At 46.7% G+C, this 24,274-nt stretch overlaps 1 protein-coding gene across 1 annotated transcript in view; it reads right to left on the bottom strand.

The window, feature by feature from the left end:
- The window catches only part of LOC140723239 (NACHT, LRR and PYD domains-containing protein 12-like), a 177,275-nt gene extending 158,436 nt beyond the window's left edge, over nt 1-18,839 (bottom strand). Inside the window, exon 1 of the mRNA XM_073037838.1 lies at nt 18,708-18,839. The gene's annotated coding sequence lies outside the window, so the exon portion shown is untranslated. The remainder of the gene's footprint in view (nt 1-18,707) is intronic.
- Nucleotides 18,840-24,274: the final 5,435 nt, after the last annotated feature.

Genomic DNA, 24,274 nt, shown 5'->3' on the forward strand with positions numbered 1-24,274 from the left:
GATAAACACACCTTCACCACCCCATGTCACTGCATTGAGTGAACTGTGCACTTTAACTCCTCGGTCCCTCTGTTCTCTGACAATCTCAGATCATGAGCTGCTTGTTACAATATTCAGAATGAAACTGAAGAGCAACAGGAAAACCAACGTACCAGCAAAGTTTGGTGTTGGTAGCATCCCTCAAGAATATGTAGTGGAAAACATAGAAACATAGAAAACCTCCAGCACAATATAGGCCCTTTGGCCCACAAAGTTGTGCAGAAGAAGTCCTTACCTTAGAAATTACTAGGGTTACCCAAAGCCCTCTATTTTACTATGCTCCATGTACCTATCCAAAAGTCTTTTAAAAGACCCTAGCGTATCCGCCTCCACCACTGTTACCAGCAGCCCATTCCACACACTCACCACTCACTGAGTAAAAAACTTACCCCACACATCTCCTGTGTACCTACTCCCCAGCACCTTAAACCTGTGTCCTCTTGTGGCAACTATTTCAGCCCTGGGAAAAAGTCTCTGACTATCCACACAATCAATGCATTTCATCATCAGAGGTGAAGAACAGATTCATGGATTGAAGCTGGTAGAGAGGAAGCCAGAAGAGCTATGGATAGAAGTAAGGAACATTATACAAGAGGTGCCAACAAAAGGAAGACCAGGGAATCAAAATGGATTTCCGTGGAAGCTGAGCAGCGAAGTGAAGGCCGATGGGGCTTGGAACAAATACCTCCAAATCAACACAACGTTCAAAAAGATAGAATGGAGAGGTAAGGAAACTTACTAAAAGGAGCGACTCAAAGGAAAAAAACAACAGAATTGGGAAAACAAGAGATCTATTCAAGAAGGTTGGAGAAATCAAAGGAAAATTTCATGCAAAAATAAGTATAGTAAAAGATAAAGGGGAGGCCCTTACAAAAGCAGAAGACATCAAAAAGAGATGACAGAAATACACAGAAGAATTGTATAGGAAATATCCCAACAGCGAAGACACCTGTAATGACTCCCTCATCGATCTAGAGCTGGACATTCTGGAAAGTGAAGTTGACTGGGCAATAGAAAATATTGCCAATAATAAGGCTGCAGGATGTGACAGGAGTCCAGTTGAATTGTTTAAAACTTTAGAAGGTGATGATGTAAAAGTGTTGCATGCAATTTGCCAGTGGATCTGGTAAACCTAATAATGGACTTTAGACTGGAAAAAGAAAACATTTATATCCCAGTTCCCAAGGACCAACAGGCTTGGGAAAGCTTCTTCCACCAGGCCATCAGATTAATTAACTCACGCTGATTTGAGTATACACTAAGTTATATTGACTGTTCAATTTATTATAAATTACTTTGATTGCACATTTAGACCGAGATGTAATGTAAAGATGTTTTACTCCTCATGTATGTGAAGGATGAAAGAGATCAATTCAATTCAAACTTGCTAACCATGCCATGTACATTCATATACAAATCGATGGCATGAATAATGAACTACAGAGGTCTCAACACTGACACACACATCATCACAGGGCTCCATTCGCCAAAACCATCTTCAATCATCTCCCTCTGCTTCTTGTTCTCGAACCCGGTGTGAATCCACCTCGCCAGCTCCCCGTGAATCCCACGTGACCGAACCTCCCCGATCAGCTGCCATGTGGGATCTTGTTACAGACTTTACCAAAGTTCAGATGAACAATATCACTGCCCAACTTCACCCAACTCCCTAGTTAACTCTTAAATAATCTCCAAAATACTTGACAGATATGATGTCCTTTATTGGGCAGTGTAGATGGTGATTTCCCCATAACCAATGTCCAACTGCCCGAAACTTCAGCTTCACTCCAGTTCCATATCATCAGAGTCACCAGCCCAATATTGTCACCCATACAAAGACGCTTTGGTGCCGTGGTGTTCCTGCCATTTCCGATTGACAAAGTAAGATGAAATTGGAACCTAATGACCATCTGCCGGGGCTCAGGCCGGTTCCCCGGTCTGTATAGAGGATGCGGATGCACTTCAGCCTGACCCCAGCAGCTAAACCGAGCACATTTGATCAAAATCTTCCTGCTGTGTGGGATCTTGCTCATCAGAGCTGGTTGCCATTTTTCCTGCAGTGTAGCAGGAACAGAATGTAAAATTATAAAGTAGAAAATGCTGGGAACTCAGTACATCAGACTACATCTCTGAAAGGACAAATGGTGGAAGACCCAGTTCCAGAACTGAGACTGTCCAAGATGCTGCCGATCTGCTGAACGTCTCCAGTATTTTCTCCGCCTTACTTTAACTTTCCTGCAGCTGTAGTATTTTCTCCCTCTCCATTTTAATGCACTGATTGTAACTGATTGCCACTCTAAACTGTAACTACCAGCCCGCCCTAACCAATTTGCTAGTTCTCAGTTCATTCCGACCCTGGTGTAACATATCACATGCAGTCAATGCTCTGACGTGCTGTTACACTGGAAACAAAGCAAGTGGCTCACCAAAAATAACCGAAAAAGTGAAAGCAAACTCAACATCAGATGCTATGAGTTCCATTATGATAAAGAATAACACTGCAGCTATTTTGTAATGGTGAAATTAAAATTGAAATGACAGCTTTTACCCTGCCATGTGCTGTGTTCAATTAAACCTCTGGCAATCCTAGCTGTTAAAAAAACAATTCTGGAAAAAATGCAAAACAAAACTTCACAATGAAGACAAAGTTTGAATGAGAGATTGCTGAAATATATCATTGCAGTAATGGTAATTAGGCTGGACAGAGGTTGTACAAGATGGTTGATATATATCATTGAGGTGGTGGGATACAGGCTGGACAGAGGTTGAACAAGATGGTTGATATATATCATTGAGGTGGTGGGATACAGACTGGACAGAGGTTGAACAAGATGGTTGATATATATCATTGAGGTGATGGGATACAGACTGGCCAGAGGTTGGACAAGATGGTTGATATATATCATTGAGGTGATGGGATACAGACTGGACAGATGTTGAACAAGATGGTTGATATATATCACTGAGGTGATGGGATACAGACTGGACAGAGGTTGGACAAGATGGTTGATATATATCACTGAGGTGGTGGGATACAGACTGGACAGATGTTGAACAAGATGTTTGATATATATCATTGAGGTGGTGGAATATGGACTGGACAGAGGTTGAACAAAATGGTTGATATATATCACTGAGGTGGTGGGATACAGACTGGACAGAGGTTGAACAAGATGTTTGATATATATCATTGAGGTGGTGGAATATGGACTGGACAGAGGTTGAACAAAATGGTTGATATATATCATTGAGGTGGTGGGATACAGACTGGACAGAGTTTGAACAAGATAGTTGATATATATCATTGAGGTGGTGAGATACAGACTGGACAGAGATTGAACAGGATGTTTGATATATATCATTGAGGTGGTGAGATACAGACTGGACAGAGATTGAACAGGATGTTTGATATATATCATTGAGGTGGTGGGATACAGACTCGGCAGAGGTTGAATAAGATGTTTGATATATATCATTGAGGTGGTGGGATACAGACTCGGCAGAGGTTGAATAAGATGTTTGATCTACATCATCGAGGTGGTGGGGTTAGGCGACTGGACAAAGGTTGAATGAGGGGGTGGAGAATGAGCAGATGGAACGGGTGGGAGAAGGGATCAAGGAAAATCACTGATGGTCCTTCAGCAATGCACAGATACTGAATTAACAGTACATACTACTATGTACTAAAATGACGAAGATAGAACAACAGGAACTTTGGCATTTACTCTTCTCCCCGAACCAACTTTTATCAACACATCATGGAAAGTATCCCCAGGTTCGGTGTGAAGATCTCACAACCCAGACCGGCCCTGGCAGGTTCCGTCCTGGAAGAGGGGTGAGATCGCAAGTTTGGGGAAATTAACGGAACTCACTGTCCAAATTCGTTCGGGTCTGAGCTCTACAAAGAACTCTACGGACTCTGGTCAAAGAACACTGAGGCTGTCTACAAGAAGGGTCAGAGCTGTCTCTATTTCCTGAGGAGACTGAGGTCCTTTAACATCTGCCGGACGATGCTGAGGTTGTTCTACGAGTCTGTGGTGGCCAGTGGTATCGTGTTTGCTGTTGTATGCTGGGGCAGCAGGCTGAGGGTAGCAGACACCAAAAGAATCAACAAACTCATTCATAAGGCCAGTGATGTTGTGGGGGTGGAACTGGACTCTCTGACGATGGTGTCTGAAAAGAGGATGCTGTCCAAGTTGCATGCCAGCTTGGACAATGACTCCCATCCACTCCATAACCTACTGGTTAGGCACAGAAGTACATTCAGCCAGAGACTCATTCCACCGAAATGCAACACTGGGAGTCAAAAGAAGTCATTCCTGCCTGTGGCCATCGAACTTTACAACTCCTCCCTCGGAGTGTCAGACACCCTGAGCCAATAGGCTGGTCCTGGACTTATTTCCACTTGGCATAATTAACTTATTATTATTTAATTATTTATGGTTTATATTGCTATATTTCTACACTATTCTTGGTTGGTGCGGCTGTAACAAAACCCAATTTCCCTCGGGATCAATACAGTCTGTCTATCTGTCTGTCAATCACTGCATGGATCTTGCCCGCTCCACTCCCGATCCAGATCCCACAGACGATCCACCGCTCCGGACACGCTTCAACAAAGACAGCAAACAAAACTCGCTGCCCATCCCGGGACTGTGAGCATGCGCAATGTGCTTACAACGGGTGGGGGTCGTGGTTATTAAACTTGAACATAAATTGGACAACGATTGTATCATAAACAAAATACAGAATAAATATGGATGTTTTCAGTCAATAACAGACTTGTATGTGTTGCATTTTGTCCCTCAGATAAATTGCTATTGCAGACAGGGAGCAACCATGCTCCAAGCATCTGTCCCTACAACACCCACTGGGACAGACTGCTGGCCCGAGGTGGGACTGTTTACTCCATTGTTTAAACCCAGACACCTCAAACAAAAGCCAGCCACTGGGTCCCTTTGTGTCATATAGAAAGATCGTGGCTTGCTCTTAAAATCCCCCCCCCTCCCCACACCACACCACACCACACTTGCAGGGCAACACTTTACCAGTGTCCGCTACAGATATACTGAAGCCTTCTTCGTCCTCGCCACTTCAGAGGAAATAAACCCCCCCCCCCCCCCCGTTCTCTCACTTAAAGCATCACCCCTGCAGCTCCTTGGCGAGTAGGAGTGGCATTTAAAAAAACGAGCTTGTTGGATCTTTCCCGGGAGTAGGACACACGTGGTGGGGTCTACGGAGGGAACTCCTTAATGACGAAAGCCATATCCCCATTGGTTGGTATGCTAAATTGGCATTTGCTGTCACCAATGAGAGACAAGTAAATCTCACGTCAGTTCACGAGAGACACAGAGCACGTGCAGTTTCAACTTCAGTCGGGGAGCACGAGGGTGACGCAGCTCCGCGAGAGGAGCAGAATTAGGCCGTTTGGCCCATCGAGTCTGCTCCGGCATTCAATCAGGCTGACCCTTTTTTCCCCTCCTCCACTCCACGGCCATCATAACCTCTCAAGAACCTCTTAAATACCCCAACCTGGCCTCCACAGCTCCCTCTGCCGATTCCACACATTCACCACACTCTGCCTACAGAAATTTCTCCGCATCTGTTTTAAACAGGTGCCCCCTTGCCCCGAGGCTGATTCGCCAGTTTAATTGTGCAGAGATTGACCGCCTGGGTCGCTGGTTCACCGGGAGAGTTCAGTGAAGTGTGTCTGTCTTTGAGGGGCGCAGAGAGTTGGAAACCAAACATTGAAGATCAAGATGGCGGCGCGACGACGCAGGGCGCAGCGGCCACTCCAGTAAGGAATATCCGTTATCTGTAAGTAGGGGCCGTGCACAATCCTGATTTGATTGAGACGGATGTGTGAAGCACGGAGGAACATCTGGCGAAACTTCTGACATGCCTGTGCTGCTGACGCTGCTACTGAGCGATCGGAGAGATCTCCAGAGAGGAAGGCCCCGAATCCTCGGCTTTGCCTGTTGCTTGGTGGCCGGAGCCGGGGTTGAAGCACTCGGCAGAGATGGTGCTCGGTGCTCGGTGTCGGAGGGCTGGTCGGAGGCACGAAGTTGTCGGAAGTTTTCGGACGGACTCACAGTTGGCTGTGCTCGGGTGCTTCCAGAGGCTGCATCGGGAAGTTTTGCCACGTTGGAGGTTTCTTCCTTCTGCCATCTGCGTGAGATGATGGGCTATCTGGGACTTTGAGACTTTTTTTTTACCGTGCCCATGGTCTGCTCTTATCAAATTATGGTATTGCTTTGCACTGTTGTAACTGTATGTTATAATTATGTGGTTTTTTTGGTCAGTTAGTCTTGGTCTGTCTTGTGTTTATGTGATATCATACTGGAGGAACATTGAATTTCCCCTTGGGGATGAATAAAGTATCTATCTATCTATCTATCTATCTAAATGGCCGACAGCTCGGGAAGTTACCGGGACTCACTGCCCAACATCAGAGCTGCCGACTCGACACTGGCCTCAGTACTCACCGATGGGAAACTGATTTCTCCCCCAGGGGGGAGGGGGCGAAGACCCTTTCCGTGCCACTCCCGATCCCCCAGCCGATCCGCTTCAACAACGAACGAGATAAAAACAAACCACCGCCCATCCGGGTGCTGTGAGCATGCGCAGGGTGATTACTGCGTCAGAGCGGAGGGTCACCCCATGGAGCAAATTCCAGTGACCGACCCAGCAGACTCGGTGAGGAAGAACATAAACGCCCCTCATATCTCCATTAACCTACCCCCTCTCACCTCAAATGGATGGCCTCTTTTCTAAAATATTTCAACCCTGGGAAAAATATACCGTCTGTCCACTCTATCTATTTCTCTCGTAATCTTATAAACGTCCATCCAGTCTCACCCCAGCCTGCGCCGCTCTGGAGAAAACAACACAAGTTTGTCCAGCCTCTCGTTATAGCTCATGCCCTCTAATCCAGGCAGTGTCCTGGTAAACCTCTTCTGCCCCTCTCCAAAGCCCCGACATCCTTCCAAGAATGGGGGCGACCAGAACTGTATGAAACACTCCGGATGTGGCCTAACTAGTTTTATAAAGCTCCAACATAAATTCCCGACTTTTGAACTCAGTGTCTCGACTAATAAAGACAACCATGCCATTTGTCTTCTTAACCACCCGATCAATCTGTGCAGTCTCTTTCAGGGAGCGATGAACTTGGAGTCTAAGATCCCTCTGATCATCGACACTGTTCAGGGTTTTGCATTTAACAGTGTACTGTCTCATACATTCGACCAACCGAGCTGCCAAGATGATCATCACTAATCAAATCTCACTGAGATTTCTCAGGTCCTGTTGAATTTATTGCCAAGTGCACAAGTACGGGAAGGTACAGGTACAGAGAAACACTGACTTGTGGCAGCATCACAGGCAAGTACATTCAGATAACATACGGAACACAAATTATACGATTCTCTGTCAGTAACAATATCGAAACATGTTTACGTCATCCTGCTAATAGGACCAGAACAACAGGGGCTGAGCGGCGGCTCATCTCAGACGGTTCGGTGTGAAGGTCTCACAACCCAGACCGACCCCGGCAGATTCTGTGAAGGAAGCGAGGCGAGGCCGCCAGTTCGGGAAAGTTCATCCCCTCCCCCTTCAGGTTTCACCGATCACCTTGTGTTTCTCTCGCCCTCCCCCACCCCCACCTTTTATTCTCCAGTCCTGCCGAAGGGTTTCGGCCGCTAATGTCGACTGTACTCTTTTCCTGGATTCTGCCCGGCCTGCTGAGTTCCTCCAGCATTTTGTGCGCGTTGCTCGCATTTCCAGCAAATGCAGATTTTCTTTTGTTTGAATTCCGGGAAGTAAAAGGGACTCACTGCGCAACGTCAGACCTCCTCTCTCGGGACCGGCTTCAATACTCACCGAAGAGGAATTCTTGCTGTCGCCCGGCAGAGAATAATCCGTCCCCGGCTCCCCATCCCTGGGGGCGAGGATCCCCGCAGATCCCGATGCCACCGCCGACCCATTGGAACAAAGAACGGAACTCCCTCCCCGTACTGAGCATGCGTGATGTCGTCAGACCGTTTTCAGAGTGGTGGGCGGGGCCTCGTAAACGAACCTGCAGATGCTGCAGCGCAGCGCTGCAGAACAACGGGATCACGTCACGGGTGCACGGTCTCCCACGTGACTCGGTGACTCCGCTCCTCGCCCCTCACACGCTGCCCGACCCCCCTCACCGCATTTCAAACATTATCTCATGATTACACTAGATATACTTTAAAATTTCCCTCTGCATCTTCCCCGTCCCCATCCCTCCACCCCCGGGTTACAGTTACGGGTTTGAATCCCATCCCGGTCCGGCACACATTTTAGCCCCAAACCAGAATTGTGCATGTTTTATTTAAATCAGTCTATGTTTCTATTCACATTTCCCCGGCCTCACTGAACAGGAACACTGAAACATCAAGTGAGAAACAGCAGGAGGAGGCCATTCAGCCCCTCAAACCATCAACAAGATTGCGGCTGCTCTCCCATCTCAGCCACATGTTTCTGCCCGATCCTCATTTCCTCGATCCCTTCGGTCTCCACATATCTGCCGGCCTCTGTTTTACGTGGGGACGATCACCGAGTCTTCACCGCCCTCTGTGGAGGGGATTTACAGACATTCACCACCCTCTGGAGACATTTCCCCTCATCTCAGTCCCGGACAGTCCACCCCCTGTTTCAGAGACTGGGATCCCTGGTTCAACCGGTAATGATGTTATGCATTTCAATGTGTTCACCTCTCAGTCCTCGATTCACTAAATGAAAGGGTTATCACATTTGATCTTTCTTCATATGATAACCCCACCGTTCCAGGGATCAGTCTGGTGAATCTTCATTGCACTCTCTATAACAAATACTCTCTAACCTCTTTGTTCATCCTCTGGAATTAATTTCCATCTTCTGCAGCCTCGTGTTGCCCCAACCACTCACCTCCCCCCCTTGTCACTATTTCCACCTCCCCACCTCCCACCTCACCTGGATCCACCTCTCGCTCCCCAGCTCTTGCCCCATCCCCACCCCTCACCTCTTTTCTCTGACTATTTCCCGTCCAATCTCAGTCCAGAGGGAGGGTCTCGGCCCGAAATGTTGACGCTCCATTTCCCTCCACAGATGCTGTCCGACCCACTGAGTTCCTCCGGCAGTTTGTTCTTTGGTCTGTATAACCCGTGTCAGTATGGGGAGCGGGATTTTACACCATATTCCAGGTACAATCTCAACAAAGCCCAAATAATTGTTAAAGTCATTTTCACTATTATACCTAATAACTCATACAATAAATACAATGTACCTTCTACCTCCCTCCCTACCCACTGCATCTCAGTCCCTCAACATTTACTCAGACTCAATGTTTCTGTTTCTCCTACAGAAGTAGGTGATCTCACATTTCCCACACTGGGCTCCAGCTGACCTGTTGTTCCCACTCACTCCTTTTGCCTCCGTCTCCCCGAAACCTCTCGACAAGAGACACAGAACATCGAACAGTACGGTATCAGAACAGGACCTTCGGCCCAAAATGTTTTGCTCAGCTAATTAAATTAGGAATCAAAGGGGCAGCTAATCCCTTCTGCCAACTCAATGTCCAGACATTCCTCACATTCATGCGCTGATTTAAATATCTCTTAAAAGTCACCAGTGTGCCAGAACCATCACTCCAGCAAGCACATCCTAGCAACCCACCACTCTCTCTGTTAAAAACACTTGCCCCTCAAACTGCCCCCTCTCACTTTAAATACATGGCCTCTTGAATTAGACATTTGTAACCGGGATAAAAAATATTGTCTGTCTTCTCTATTGATGTCTCTCATGATCTTATACACCTCCATCGTCTCACACCAGCCTGTGCCGCTCCAGAGAAAACAACCTAAGTTTATACAAACACTTGTTACATACCCTCCAATCCAGGCAGCATCCTGGTAAATCTCCTCTGCGCCCTCTCCATAGCTTCCACATTCTTCCTATAATGAGGTGACCAGAACTGAACACAATACTCTAAGTGCGGTCTCACCAGAAATTTGTAGAGTTGCAACATGACCTCTCTACTCTTGAACTCAATCGCCCTGTTAATGAAGCCTTGTATCCCACAGACCTTCTTAACTACCCTATCAACCTGTGCAGCGACCTTGAGGGATGTATGGATTTGAACCTCAAGGTCCCTTTGTTCATCCACACTCTTAAGTAACTGACCATTATTCCTGTACTCATTCTTTGGGTTTGTCCTTCCAAAATGCATCACCTCACACTTGTCCAGATTGGACTCCATCTGCCATTTTTCTGCCCAACTCTACAGCCTGTCTATATCCTCTTGTAACCTTCGACAACCTACAGCTCCATCCACAACTCCTCCAATCTTCATGTCATCCGAAAACTTACTCACCCATCCTTCCGCCTCTACATCCAGGTCATTTATAAAAATCACAAATAGCAGGGGTCCCAGGACAGATCCCTGCAGCACTCCACTAGTCACCGACTCCAGGCAGAACTTCTATTCCACAACTACCCTCTGCTTTCCTCCATTAAGCCAATTTTTTATCCAAACAGCCAATGTTCCACTTATCCCATGCCTCATTACTTTTAGGATGAATCTCTCATGAGGGACCTTGTCAAATGTTTTTCTAAAGTCCATGTAGACCACATCCACTGCCCTACCCATTATGAATTTCTTTTGTTACCTCTTCAAATAACTCAATCAGGCTCGTGAGGCATGATCTTCCCATCAGAAAGCCATGTTGACTATCCATGAGTAGACTGTACTCCAAATGCTCATCGATCCTATCCTTAAGAATCCTTCCCAGTAGTTTGCATACCACCGACGTAAGCCTCACCGGTCTATAGTTCCCAGGTTTCTCCCTATTACCTTTTTTAAACAAGGTAATTACACTTGTCATTCTCCAGTCCTCCGGCACTTCCCCCGCAGCCAAACAGGATTCAAAGATCATAGCCAATGCTCCAGGGATCTCTTCTCTCAATTCCCACAACAACCTGGGGTGTATCATGTCCGGCCCTGGGGATTTATCAATCGTAATGTTTTTAAAAAGATCCAGCACTTCTTCTTCCTTAATCTCCACATTGTCCAGCACACAGGCCTGCTCTACTTCGACCTCACCCTGATCAAGATCCTCTTCACTTGTGAATACTGAAGCAAAGTATTCATTTAGGACCTCCCCAACATCCTCCACCTCCAGGCACACGTTGCCCTCTTTATCCTTTAGCGGTCCCACCTTTGTTCTCGTATTCTTCACATACGCATAGAACGCATTGGGGTTCTCCTTAATCCTACATGTCAAGCTTGTACGAGAGCCGACCAGGGACAAGACTATTCTGGATTTAGTGTTATGTAATGAACAGGATTTGATAAGCGATCTCGCAGTAAAGGAGCCATTAGGAGGTAGTGATCACAATATGATAAGCTTTTATCTGCAATTTGAGAAGGATAAGGGCAGCTCGGAGGTGTCAGTGTTGCAGATGAACAGGGGAAACTATGGAGCCATGAGGGAGGAGCTGGCCAAAGTTGACTGGATGGATAGCCTAGCAGAAAAGACAGTGGAACAGCAATTGCAGGTATTCTTGGGAATAATATACAAGGTGCAAAATCAGTTCAGCCCCCAGAGAAGGAAGGATTCAAAGGGGGGAAAGGGGCCACAGTGGTTGGCAAAGGAAGTCAGAGATTGCATAGCATTAAAAAAAAGGAAATATGACAGAGCTAAGGTGAGTGGGAGGACAGATGATTGGGAAGTGTTTAAGGAACAACAGAACTTAACTAAAAAGACAATACGGGGAGAAAAAATCAGGTAGGAACGCAAGCTAGCCAGGAATATAAAGGAAGATAGCAAAAGCTTTATTAGGTATGTGAAGAGAAAGAAGAAAGTTAAGAACAACGTTGGGCCTTTGAAGAATGAATTGGGTGAAATTGTTATGGGAAACAGAGAAATGGCAGAAGAATTTAATGAGTACTTTAGATCTGTTTTCACTAAGGAAGACACAAGCAATCTCCCAGATGTATGGATGGGCCAAGGACATAGGGTAACAGAGGAAATGAAACAGATTGACATTCGGAAGGAAACGGTGATGAGAAGACTGATGGGACTGAAGGCTGACAAATCCCCAGGTCCAGATGGTCTTCATCCTAGGGTACTAAAGGAGGTGGCCCTGGAAATTGCGGATGCATTGGTAATCATTTTCCAATGTTCCTTAGATTCAGGATCAGATCCTGAGGACTGGAGAATGGCTAATGTTATCCCACTTTTTAAGAAAGGAGGGAGGGAGAAAACAGAGAACTATCGACCTATCAGCCTGACATCGGTGGTGCGGAAGAAGCTAGAGTCCATTATTAAGGATGAAATAGTGGCATATCTAGATAGCAGTGATAGGATTGGGCCAAGCCAGCATGGATTTACCCAGGGTAAATCATGCTTGACTAATCTGTTGGAGTTTTTCGAGTATGTAACCAGGAAGTTAGACGGGGGAGATCCAGTGGATGTAGTGTACCTCGATTTTCAGAAGGCATTTGATAAGGTCCCACATAGAAGATTGGTGGGTAAAATCAAAGCTCAGGGCATCGGGGGAAGGCATTGATATGGATAGAAAACTGGTTGGCAGATAGAAAGCAAAGGGTAGCGGTGAATGGGTGTTTCTCGGAATGGCAGGTGGTGACTAGTGGGGTGACACAGGGCTCGGTATTGGGACCACAGCTGTTTACCATTTACGTTAATGATTTGGATGAAGGCATAGAAAATAACATCAGCAAATTTGCTGATGATACTAAGCTCTGCGTGGCAGTGTGACATGTGATGAGGATGTTAGGAGAATTCACGGTGACTTGGATAGGCTGGGTGAGTGGGCAGATACTTGGCAGATGGCGTTTAATGTGATTAAGTGTGGGGTTATCCACTTCGGGAGTAAGAACAGGAAGGCAGATTATTATCTGAACGGTATAGAGTTGGGTAAGGGAGTAATAAAAAGAGATCTCGGAGTCCTTGTTCATCAGTCACTGAAGGTGAATGAGCAAGTGCAGCAGGCAGTGAAGAAGGCTAATGGAATGTTGGCCTTTATTACAAAGGGAATTGAGTACAAGAGCAAGGAAATCCTCTTCCATTTGTACAGAGCCCTGGTGAGACCACACCTGGAGTATTGTGTACAGTTTTGTTCTCCAGGGTTAAGGAAGGACATCCTGGCTGTAGAGGAAGTGCAGCGTACATTCACGAGGTTAATTCCTGGGGTGTCTGGACTGTCTTACGCAGAGAGGTTAGAGAGACTGGGCTTGTACACGCTGGAATTAAGGAGATTGAGAGGGGATCTGATTGACACATATAAGATCAGTAAAGGATTGGACAAGATAGAGGCAGGCAATATGTTCCAGATGCTGGGAGAGTCCAGTACCAGAGGGCATGGTTTGAGAATAAGGGGTAGGGCATTTAGGACAGAGTTAAGGAAAAACTTCTTCTCCCAGAGAGTTGTGGGGGCCTGGAATGCACTGCCTCAGAAGGCAGTGGAGGCCAATTCTCTGGATGCTTTCAAGAAGGAGCTAGATAGGTATCTTATGGATAGGGGAATCAAGGGATATGGGGACAAGGCAGGAACCGGGTATTGATAGGAATTGATCAGCCATGATCTCAAAATGGCTGTGCAGGCTCGAAGGGCCGAATGGTCTACTTCTGCACCTATTGTCTATTGTCTATTGCCTTCTCGTGCCCCCTTCGAGCTCTCCTAAGTCCTTTCTTTAGCTCCTTCCTGGCTACCCTATATTTCTCATGAGCCCCACCTGCTTCCTGCCTCTTATATCTAACATATGCTTCCTTTTTCCTCTTGACGAGTTGCCTCACATTTTTCGTCAGCCACAGTTCCCTTTTCCTACCATTTTTTTCCTTCTGTCAGTGGGACAAACCTATCCTGAACCCAGCACAAGTGGTCCCTAAACTGCTCGCACATTACTTCCGTGCTTTCCCCTTTGAACATCTGTTTCCAATTTACTCTCGCCAGTTCTTGCCTCATCTCTTTAAAGTTATCCGTTTCCCAGTTAAGCACTTTACCATTTCGTCTGATTTGATCCCTTTCCATATCTATGCTGAAGCTAAGGGAGTTGTGGTCACTCTCACCAAAATGCTCCCCCACCAAGAGGTCTGTCACCTGACCAGGTTCATTACCCAGAACTAGATCCAGTATAGCCTCTCCTCTCGTTGGCCGGTCCACATACTGTGTCAGGAATCTTTCTTGAACACACCTGACAAATTCAGCCCCATCTATCTCCCTTGCACTCAGGAGGTGCCAGTCAAAATGAGGGAAGTTGAAATCAACCAGAACTACTACCCTGTATTTTGAGCACCATTCTAAAATCGGCCTACTTATCTCCTCCTCGGTGGCCCGAGGGCTATTTGGGGTCTATAGACTATTCCCAGCACAGTGATTGATCCCTTCCTATTTCTGACTTCCACCCAGACCGCCTCAGTGGACACTCCTTCTGCAGCGTCCTCCCTTTCTATAGTTGTGATACTATCCCTGACCAGCAATGTCACTCCCCCACCTTTTCTACCTCCCATCCTATTCCTTTTGAAACACCTGAACCCGGGGACCTGCATCATCCAATCCTGCCCTTCCTCCAACCAAGTTTCAGTAACGGCCACAACATCGTAGTTCCATATACTAATCCATGCTCTAGGTTCATCCTCATTGTTCCTAATACTTCAAGCATTGAAATAGACACATTTCAACCCCTTTAACTGGCTACAATTATGTTCTGTCCCCTGCCTGTCCTTCCTCATCAACTCTGAACTCTTAGCATCATGCCCTTGTCCTTGTACCTTAATCCCTGCACTCACATTCTGATTCCCACCCCCCTGCCAAACTAGTTTAAACCCTCCCCAACAGCTCTATCAAACCTGCCCACCAGGATATTGGTCCCCCTGGGATTCAAGTGCAACCCGTCCTTTTTTGTACAGGTCACACCCGCCCCAAAAGAGGTCCCAATGATCCAGAAATCTGAATCCTGCCGCCTGCTCCAATTCCTCAGCCACGCATTTATCCTCCATCTCATTCTATTCCTATTCTCACTGTCGCGTGTCACAGGCAGTAATTCCGAGATTACTACCTTTGAGGTCCTGCTTTTCAACTTCCTTCCGAACTCCCTGTTGTCTTCTTTCAGGACCTCTTCCCTTTTTCTACCTATGTCATTGGTACCAATATGTACCACGACCTCTGGCTGTTCTCCCTCCCGCTGCAGGATATCTTGGACGTGATCAGAAACATCCCGGACCCTGGCACCTGGGAGGCAAACTACCATCCGAGTTTCTTTCCTGCGTCCACAGAATCGCACGGCTGAACCCCTGACTATTGAGTCCCCTATTGCTACTGCCTTCCTCTTCCTTTCCCTACCCTTCTGAGCCACAGGGCCGGACTCTGTGCCGGAGGCACGGGCACTGTTGTTTCCCCCAGGTAGGCTGTCCCCCCCCCCAACAGTACTCAAACAGGAGTACTTATTGTCAAGGGGTACAGTCACAGGGGTACTATCTAATACCTGACTCTTCCTCTTCCCTCTCCTGACTGTGACCCATTTCTTTGTTGTCCGTGGCCCCGGAGTGACCACCTGTCTGTAACTCCTCTCTATCACCTCCTCGCTCTCCCTGAGCAGACGAAGGTCATCGAGCTGCAGCTCCAGTTCCCTAACACGGTCACTTAGGAGTTGCATCTCGATGCACCGGGTACGGATGTGGCCGTCCAGGACGCCGGGAGACTCCAGGACCTCCCACATCTGACACCGGCCACAGAAAACCGGCGTCACACACATACTACTTCCTTTTGCAATCAACAACTGCCTCGCCTCGTCCCGTTACTGCCGAAGCCCGTTGAGCCAAAGCCCTTTCACTCTGCTGCCTCACACTCCGCTGCCCGCTCCCAACACTGCCCGCTGGATATGGCTGCCTTCTTTTTAAACTTTGCGTTCAACAGGCTGACGTCACACGCCTGCGTAGTCTGGCCTCTCTCTTCCCCCAAGAACTCAAAATGTCTTCCCCGCTGGAAATCCTTTGGTGCTCTCCCGCTGCCTTCTTGTTCCAAATCAAAAAATCCTCTGTACCCTCTCCAGGGCCATTGAAGTCCTTTCTGGAATGAGGCGACCAGAACTGCAGGAAATACTTCAGTTGTGGCCTAACTCGAGTTTTATGAAGTTGCAACATAACTTCCTGAATTTTGAATGCAATATCTTGACTTATAAAGGCAAGCATGTCATTTGCCTTCTTCACCACCCTGTCAATTCCAGGGAGCAATGAACTTGGAGTCTAAGATCCCTCTGATCATCAACACTGTTCAGGGTTTTGCATTTAACAGTGTACTGTCTCATACATTCGACCTACCGAGCTGCCAAGATGATCATCACTAATCAAATCTCACTGAGATTTCTCAGGTCCTGCTGAATTTATTGCCAAGTGCACAAGTACGGGAAGGTACAGGAACAGAGAAACACTGACTTGTGGCAGCATCACAGGCAAGTACATTCAGATAACACACGGAACACAAATTATACAATTCTCTGTCAGTAACAATACAGAAAATGTTTTATGTCATTAACAATATGTTGTGCCAATAGTCATAAATATACATTTTGTGTCATTAACAATGTATAAAATTACGTTTTTTTTTTCAAAAGCAGCCTTGGAAATGTTGAATTTAGTCCCTCAGCCAAATTGTTGACACAGTTTCAGAAAAACTGGGCTCCAAGCACTGGTTATTCAGACCCAAGTAGGGTCTGGTTATTCCTTCTCATTAAATACACAGATAACTGGAACAGAAACAGGGCCAGATCTCTCAGATTGCAAACTCTCCATCTAATGGAAACATCCTCTCCATGTCCACTGTATCCAGGCTTTTCAGTATTCGGTAGGTTTACTTAAACGAGCACCAACCCACCCTCAACTGATCCTTAATAAGTCAAGATATTGCATTCAAAATTCAGGATGTTATGTTGCAACTTCATAAACTTCGAGTTATGCCACAACTGAAGTATTTCCAAACAACTGAGACCAGACCAGAAACACTCTCTCAACACCTCATAAGCCCAAGCAGCTCGATCCCCAGATCCACTTTAACTTAGTCAAATTCAGTGATAGGGTCGCACAGCTGAACGTGACACTTACCGACCCAGAATCCTCGCTCATCGTCCCCACATCAGGGTTTCCCTCACAACCAATGTCCAGCAACCCGAGACTTCTGATTCATTGTGGAAGGAGGAACATTCAGACCCAGCTACAGAAGTACTGACCTGGTCAAATCCCAATACTGACAGTTCCACATACCCGGAGTCTACACCCCAGGATTACAGTCCAAGCACCAATTTCCCAGGACTCCCTTGTTGCTGATAACATGCTGCAGTGTCTCGGCCATTCAGAGTTCAAAAATTAACACTCCTACATCAACCTGTGGCAGAATGGGAACCTGATAAACCTCTGACTGGAGCAGATATTGGGCTGGAAAACTGAGCGTGGGTCACCAGCAGGCAGGGATACGTTTCACGTTGTCTGCAGCAGCTAAACTGAAAGCACTTTATCATTGTCCGATTGTTAAATGAGATTTTGCCCAGCACAATTGGCCGTCACATTTCCTGTAGGCTAACAGGAATAACAGGCTTTTCATTTCAAATTGAAATTAAATGCTGGAAACTCGGTACATCAGATTGGATCTGCGGAAAGAGAAACTGTGGAAGACTCAGTATCAGAACTGTTGCTGCCCAATCTGATGAACGGTTCCAGCATTTTCTCTTTTGACTTTAAATGATGCACAACTATTGACTGATTACAAGATGTTTGTGACGGCCTGAACAAAGTTGCACAAATTTAAGTCCCACATTCATTAGTTTTCTCTGCATTCCAACACAGGGTTAATACAGTCGACACAGTGAATGCTCACAACATCCTCCCCACCCCACTATCAGTCTGCTACATCTGCTCCGGAGCCTGCTAACTCTCAATGAGCGGAAATGACCAGAGAGCGATAAAAATGTTCACCACTCCCTGCAGATCCTGGCTGTCCCTGGCAACAGGAAAATTGCCTCTCCAAAAATTACCAAAACAGGAAATAACAGACTCAACTTTAAACTCTGAGAGTCTCCGTCTGACAAAGATTAACACAGCGGCCATTTGGTAACTTTGAAACTAAAATTGTAGTGACTGTCTTTATCCTTCCTCATTCTGCATTAAATAAATCCTCTGGTAGATCAGGTAACAAATACTGATTTCAGAAATAACTCCGTGAGGCAAAATACTTCACAATGAAGGCAACGGTAGAAGAGAGATTGTCGATATTTATCATCGAGGTGGTGGGATGCAGGCTGGACAGAGATTGAACAAGATGGGCAGGGATTAAGCAGATGAAACGGGTGGGAGAAGGGATCAAGGACGATCACTGATGGCCCTCCAGCAATGCACAGACACTGAATTAATAGTACATACTACTATGTAGTAAAATGACAAAGATAGAGCAACAGGAACTTTGGCATTGACCCTTCTCCCCGAAACAACTTTTATCAACACAGCATGGAAAATATCCCCAGGTTCGGAGTGAAGGTCTCACAACCCGGACCGACTCCGGCAGGTTTTGTCCAGGAAGCGGGGTGAGACCGCGAGTTCGGGGAAGTTAACGGGACTCACTGCCCAGCATCGGTCGGGACCGGACTCAATACTCACCGCATGGATCTTGTCGGCCCCGCTCCGCAGAGAATGATCCGACCCCCCGGCTCCCCGCCCGAGGGGGCGAGGACCCTCTCCCGATCCGGATCCCGTAGATCCGCCGCTCCGGACTCACTTCAACACAAAGAAAAAAATCACTGCCCAGCCCAGGAATGTGAGCATGCGCAGTGTGCTTATTGCGTCATCAGAGCGTGGGCGGGGCCTCGGAAACAAACCCGCAGATGCTGCCGATTCAAGTTATCACTTTTATTCTCATTTCGACCATAACTGCTGGTTCAGTACTTAGTAAAAATGAGACAACGTGTTTTTTTTTCAGGACCATGGTGTCACATGACACAGTACAAAAACTGGACTGAACCACATAAACAATAACACAGAAAAAAAAACTACACCAGACCACAGACCTACCCAGGACTGCATAAAGTGCACAAAACAGTGCAGTCATTACAATAAATAATAAACAGGACAATAGTGCAGTAAGGTGTCAGTCCAGGCTCTGGGTATTGAGGAGTCCGATAGCTTGCGGGAAGAAACCGTTTCATAGTCTGGTCGCGAGAGCCCGAATGCTTCAGTGCCTGTGCTCAGACGGCAGGAGGGAGAAGAGATTGTATGAGGGATGCATGGGGTCCTTCATAATGCTGTTTGCTTTGCGGATGCCGCGTGTAGGGTAAATGTCCGTGATGGCGGGAAGAGAGGCCCCAATGATCTTCTCAGCTGACCTCACTATCCGCTGCAGGGTCTTGCGATCCGAGACGGTGCAATTTCCGAACCAGGCAGTGATGCAGCTGCTCCGGTTGCTCTCAATACAACCCCTGTAGAATGTGATGAGGATGGGGGGTTGGAGATGGACATTCCTCAGCCTTTGCAGAAAGTAGAGACACTGCTGGGCTTCCTTTGCTACGGAGCTGGTGTTGAGGGACCAGGTGAGATTCTCCGCCACGTGAACACCAAGAAATTTTGTGCTCTTAACGATCTCTACCGACGAGCCATCGATGTTCAGCGGGGAGTGGTCGCTCCGTGTCCTCCTGAAGTCAACAACCATCTGTTTTGTTTTGTTCACATTAAGAGACAGGTTGTTGGCTCTGCACCAGTCCGTTAGCCGCTGCACCTCCGCTTTGTAAGCTGACTCATCGTTCTTGCTAATGAGACCCACCACGGTTTTGTCATCGGTGAACTTGATATATGGTTCGAGCTGTGAGTTGCAGCACAGTCGTGGGTCAGCAGAGTGAACAGCAGTGGACTGAGCACGCAGCCCTGGGGAGACCCCGTGCTCAGTGTGATGGTGTTGGAGATGCTGATCCCGATCCGGACTGACATAGGTCTCCCAGTCAGGAAGTCTAAGATCTAGTTGCAGAGGGTGTTGTTCAGACCCAGTAAATTCAGCTTTCCAGTCAGTTTCTGAGGGATGATTGTGTTGAATGCTGAACTGAATGCTATGAACAGCATCCGAACGTACGTGTCGTTTTTGTCCAGGTGGGCCGAACTGCCAAGATGATCATCACTAATCAAATTCACTGAGATTTCTCACGTCCCGTTGAATTTATTGCCAAGTGCACAAGTACGGGAAGGTACAGGAACAGAGAAACACTGACTTGTGGCAGCATCACAGGCAAGTACATTCAGATAATACACGGAACACAAGTTATACAATTCTCTGTCAGTGACAATCTATAAAAATGTTTTATATCCTTAACAATTTATAAAATACATTGTGTCATGATCAATATTAAAATGAGCATTTTGTGTCAATAACAGACTGGGAAATGTTGAATTTGGTCCCTGTCTCCATTCCTCCTGTAATCCACAACCAGCTCCTTTGTTTTTGTCACAATGAGGGAGAGGTTGTTTTCTTGACACCACTGTGTCGGGGTGATGACTTCTTCTCTGTCGGCTGCCTCGTTATTATTTGAAATTAGGACAGTCAGTGTAGTGTCATCAGCAAATTTAATTAGCAGATTGGAGCTGCGGGTGGCGACAAAAGTCATGGGAATACAGGGAGTAAACGAGGGGTCAAGGAGACACCCCTGTGGGGTATCTGTGCTGAAGGTGAGAGAGACAGAGGTGAGGGAGCCCACTCTTACACGTCGAGCTGCGGATCTGCGGAACAACGTGAACAGGAAGCGAGATCACGTGACGGGTGGAGGATCTCTCACCCCAGGCAGTGACTCCAGCTGCCCACGACTCTGTGGAAAGAAGCAAACGCCGCTCACAACTGCTCTGCAATTACACATTTCAACCCCCAAAGAACATATATCGTCTGTCCACTCTATCTATTCCTCTTGTAATCTTATAAACGTCCATCCAGTCTCACCCCAGCCTGCGCCGCTCTGAAGAAAACAACACAAGTTTGTCCAGCCTCTCGTTATAGCTCATGCCCTCTAATCCAGGCAGTGTCCTGGTAAACCTCTTCTGCGCCGTGTCCAAAGCCCCGACATCCTTCCGAGAATGGGGGCGACCAGAACTGTATGAAACACTCCAGATGTGGTCTAACTAGTTTTATAAAACTGTGTTACGAACTGAAACGTTTTAGAAACAAACCAGCAGCAATAGAGTTCACACTGGAGTCTGGTTTTGATGTTAAAACCACTCTCTTTATTAGTATCTACTTATAATATAGTAACTTAATGAAATAAAGGAAAGTTAACAGTGTTATGTGTATATATGTGTAAATATAATTCCCAGACTATCGAGCCTGAGGGAACAAAGCTCAAGTCTTGAGATGCTAAAGTAGGAAAGTTCAGTAATCCACGGAATAAATGATGGGAGAGAGATATTTGTAATCTAGGGTGAAACGTAGAGAAAAGGCTGTTACATCAAAATAACCGTCGACGAAGTTCTTATTCGGTGAATCCGTCCACATACGAGCTATCAGCGAAAGTGACCTGTCACAGGAAAACCTTCTTCCAGGGGTTACCACATAACGTACCCAGGCAAGGGTTAACACAAGATATTCCACAATCCACTCCTATGGATTATACGAAGTGACAGCCACACACATTCGTTGTGGTTCCGTGTACCGATGATCAACCCACTCTTGTGGGCAGAGGAGAGTTCCAAGCCTCAGCTGCGACTAACTGAAGCGATCAGCTTTTCCAGTCGCTCTCTCTCTCTCTTTAGACTGGCCGACTGCCTGTCTGCAGATCGCTCTCTCTCTCTCTCTTATGGTTCAGTCCACAGTCAGCGCTGTCAGCCTGTGACTGACGTCATAGCCCCGCCTCCTCACGCCGGCGCTCTTAAAGAAACAGTCACAGTACGACCGCAGGCTCGTAACAGCCGCAACACAACTTCCCGACTTTTGAACTCAATGCTTCAACTAATAAAGACAACCATGCCATTTGCCTTCTTAACCACCCGATCAATCTGTGCAGTCTCTCTCAGGGAGCGATGAACTTGGAGTCTAAGATCCCTCTGATCATCGACACTGTTCAGGGTTTTGCATTTAACAGTGTACTGTCGCATACATTCGACCTACCCAACTGCCAAGGTGATCATCGCTAATCAAATCTCACTGAGATTTCTCAGGTCCTGTTGAATTTATTGCCAAGTACACAAGTACGGGAAGGTACAGGTACAGAGAAACACTGACTTGTGGCAGCATCACAGGCAAGTACATTCAGATAACACACGGAACACAAGTTATACGATTCTCTGTCAGTAACAATCTGTAAATATGTTTTATGTCATTAACAATATTTAAAGAACATTGTGTCATGATCAATATTGAAATATGCATTTTGTATCAATAACAGACTTGGAAATGTTGAATTTGGTCCCTGTCTCCATTCCTCCTGTAATCCACAACCAGCTCCTTTGTTTTTGTCACAATGAGAGAGAGGTTGTTTTCTTGACACAACTGTGTCGGTGTGATGACTTCTCTATATGCTGCCTCGTTATTATTTGGGATCCGGCGGATCAATGTAGTGTCGTCAGCAAATCCAATTAGCAGGTTGGAACCCGCCACTGCAGCCCCACAGTGCACTATGTACTGATTGCAAAGCTACGAAATTGCATGTGAATAGCCTCCCCTCCCCCAACTCCACTCTTTCTGCGTCACCAGCAGACTGGGACATCTCACAGCTCGCTGCCTCCGCCAGGACATTAAACTGTGAACAACTGTGGTCAGGGACTGATCTCTGGGTACTCCAAACGCTACCTCCTTCCAGTCTGAAAACGACCCACTCATCCAGCCACACACTACCGGCAGTTTATCATCTCCAACGAAAAAGCCTAATCACCTACTCCTGAGGATCAATACCATTGCTGACTCTGAGTTTACCACCGTCAAATGCCGGGAGGGACATAATAATCAGAAAGTTTCTAGTCACAGCCGTGTAAATAAAATGTGATCTCAGTGTGTGTGTGTGGCGCATGCTCAGAATGCGAAGGAGACAGACAAACTGAGCCAAGTCACAGACTGATGAAGGGGAGAAATTATCCATTTTGATTCAGAGAGGGAAGCAGAGGGTTTGATATTCTGCCTGATACCGGAACTGCAGCCAGTTAGAAGATGAAGTTTTGATCCTCCAAATTGTTTTGAGCTGTGACCCTGTTTTTATCAGTAGGCACCATGGAGACTAAAATAATTTCAGTTGAAATGTTGTCCTTCAACCACTGACGTGCTTTATAAACCTTTAACACTGTACAAAATTCAAAGGATTTGTGTATGGGAATCACAAACACAACAGCACGTTTGATCCGCTGTATCTCTCAGTTCACCAGAGCTTGAACACAAAGTACACTGCAGATGCTGTGGGCAAAGCAACACGTACAAAATGCTGGAGGAACTCAGCAGGCTGGGCAGCATCGGTGAAAACGAACAGTGAACATTTCGGGCCGAGACCGAAGACCGTGACCTACAGCTTCGCACTGGGAGGCGGCCGTTCACTTGCTCCGTGTGTGCGAAGAGACTCATTCAGTTAACCCACCTTGTGATGCTCCGGTGAGTTCACAATAAATAGAGGCCACATTTCTGTCCGGAGTGAGCAAAGAGTTTTACTCAGTCATCCCAGCAGCTGCATCACCAGCAACTTCACATCAGGGAGGAAGTTCAGATCAGCTCCGTGTTAAATGTTTAACCATCACGGTGACTGAAGGCAGCTGCAGGTTCATGAGGGACTGTTACTGTCAGATTCTGCAGTTCTTGCGGCTGCTCATTGCACCCAGGACTGAACCCTGGTCACTGAGCATTGGAGGAGTCTGTTCTGCTGATGTTAGCCTTAAACTGGACTGGTGTTTAATATTGTGGATCTGTGAAAGATAAATCAGTTCTGTATCAAATCCCGTGTCTCAGGTACTTACTGTCTCTACCACACTCACTGTGTACATTAGAGAGTCCACTCGGCCCATCTGGTCATGGCCCATGTTTCTGTTCCATATCAGAATATCAAAATCTATCCCTGCCATTTCCCTATCACTCTCCCTGAGATGACAGGTTGCAACGAGTCACCACTCCGTGGGATAGGAGATTTCCCTTGAATTTCATTGAATCATAGAAATCTACAACACATTACAGACGCTTTGGCCCACAGTGTTGTGCCGACGATGTAACTTACTCTAGAAACTGC

This window comes from Hemitrygon akajei, unplaced genomic scaffold (genome assembly GCF_048418815.1).
Source record: "Hemitrygon akajei unplaced genomic scaffold, sHemAka1.3 Scf000105, whole genome shotgun sequence".
Taxonomy (NCBI): domain Eukaryota; kingdom Metazoa; phylum Chordata; class Chondrichthyes; order Myliobatiformes; family Dasyatidae; genus Hemitrygon; species Hemitrygon akajei.